The following is a 2,597-nucleotide window of genomic DNA, read 5'->3' as shown; positions in this document are numbered from 1 at the left end:
CAAAAAGAAAGAAAGAAAGAAAGAAAGAAAGAAAGAAAGAAAGAAAGAAAGAAAGAAAGAAAGAAAGAAAGAAAGAAAGAAAGAAAGGGAAAAGGAAGAGCAATACAACCCCAAACCCAGCAGAAGAAAAGAAATAACCAAAATTAAATCAGAAATAAATAAAATTAAAAATAAAAGAATCATTCAGAAAATTAATGAAACACAATGTTGGTCCTTTGAAAAGGTAAATTTGACAATTTGGAGGAATGAACCAATACCTGGAATCATACCATCTTCTTTGACTTAACCAGGAAGAAATAGATCTCTTGAACAGACCGATTTCAAGAACTGACATCAAGAAACAATAAAAAAAAAAAAAAAAACTCCCAGTAAAAAAAAAATGCCCTGTTCCAAATGGCTACACAGCAGAATTCTTTCACAACTTCAAAGACGAGCTTGTAGTGCCTATACTGCAGAACCCATTCAAAAACATTGACAAGGAAGGAACCTTGCTCAACACATTTAATGAAGGAAATATCACCTTAATTCCAAAACCAGGAAAAGATCTAACTGAAAAGAACTACAAATAAATTTCACTAATAAATATCAATCCAGAAATACTCAACAAAATCTTAGCTAATAGATTACAGCTACTCATTAAAAAAATTATACATCGTGACCAAGTAGGCTTCATACAAGGGATGCAAGTTTAGTTTAACATACTCAAATTCATAAATGCAATACATAATATCAATAGCAGTAAAAATAAAGACTGTATGATCCTCTCAATGGATGCAGAAAAAGCATCTGACAAAATTCAGCATCCTTTCTAACAAGAACACTTAACAAAATAGGCATAGGTGGCACATTTCTTAAGCTGATTGAGCCACCTGTGACAAAGCCACAGCTAACATCATACTGAATGGGGTGAAACTAAAAGCTTTTCCACTTAGAACTGGAACAGGCAAGAATGTTCATTGTCACCACTATTAGTCAACAATGTCCTGGAAGTTCCAGCCAATGCAATCAGGCAAGAAATGGCTACAAAGGGCATCCAAATGGAGGCAGAGGAGATCAAACTGTCAGTCTTTGCTGATGATATGATCTTATACTTAGAAAACTCCAGAGACTCAACCACAAAACTCCTGGAAGTCTTCAGGAAATATAGCAATGTATTCAGGGTATACATCAATGTGCACAAATTAGCAGCTTTTGTATATGGCAATAACAGCCAAGTTGAGAAGCAAATCAAGGACACAATTCCCTTCACAGTAGCTTCAAGGAAAAAGAAATATTTACAAATATACCTAACAAAAGAGGTGAAAGGCCATTTCAAAGAGAATTATGAAACCCTAAGAAAAGAAATTGCATAAGACACTAACCAGTGGAAGAACATACATGCTCTTGGCTGGGAAGAATCAACATTGTCAAAATGTCTATTCTAAAAAATGCAGTGGACAGATTCAATGCAATTCCAATTAAAATACCAGCATCATTATTTTGAAAAACTGGAAAAAATAGTATGCTATTTTATTTGGAAACAGATAAAATTCTCTATAGCTAGGGCTATTCTTTTTCTTTTTTGAGACAGTCTCATTTTGTTGCCCTTGGTAGAGTGCTGTGGTATCATAGCTCACAGCAACCTCAAACTCTCAAGCTCAAGTGATTCCCTTGCCTCAGCCTCCTACAGGTGCCTGTCACAGTGCTTGGCTATTTTTAGAGGCAGAGTCTTGCTCTGGCCCAGGCTGGTCTCCAATCCGTGAGCTCAAGCAGTCCACCCACCTCGGCCTCCCAGGCATAAGCCACCATGCCTAGCCCTAAGGCTATTCAATAAAAGCAAAGTTGGAGGCATCCTTTTACCAGACTTCAGGCTATATTACAAGTCCACAGTGATTAAAATAGCATGGTATTGGCACAAAAGTAGCATATGGAACAGAATAGAAAATGAAGAGATGAAACCAGTCTCTACTTGCCATCTGATCTTTGATAAGCCAAACAGCATACAGTGGGGAAAAGAATCCCTATTCAATAAATGGTGCTGGGAGAAGTGGATAATCATATGTAAAAGGTTGAAATTCAACCAACACCTTTCACCCCTCACAAAAATTGACTCAAGATGTATAAAAGACTTAAATCTAAGACACAAAACAATAAAAATCTTAAAAGAAAGTATGGGGAAAACCCTAGATGATGTTGGACTAGGGAAAGATCTTATGATAAAGACTCTAGCAGCCATCACAACAACAACAAAAATCAACAAATGGGAGTTAATTATGCTGAAAACTTCTGCACAGCTAAGAACACAACAAGTAAAGCAAATAGACAGCCTTCAGAATGGGAAAGATATTTGTAAAGTATTAATCTGACAGAGGGTAAATAACTAGAATCTAGAGAGAACTCAAATTAATCAACAAGAAGAGTAAACAATCTGATCTACCTCTGGGCAAGAGATGTGAACAGAACCTTCTCTGAGAAAGACAGACTAACAAACATTTGAAAAAAATGCTCATTGTTCATGATCTGCAGATTAATGCAAATTTAAACTACCCTGAGATATCACCTACACCCAGTGAGAATAGCTCACATCACAATGTCTGAAAGCTATAGATGCAGGCGTG

Source organism: Otolemur garnettii, unplaced genomic scaffold (genome assembly GCF_000181295.1).
Source record: "Otolemur garnettii isolate 467f Iridium unplaced genomic scaffold, OtoGar3 scaffold00262, whole genome shotgun sequence".
In the NCBI taxonomy this organism is placed as follows: Eukaryota; Metazoa; Chordata; class Mammalia; order Primates; family Galagidae; genus Otolemur; species Otolemur garnettii.
This window is presented reverse-complemented; position numbering follows the sequence as displayed.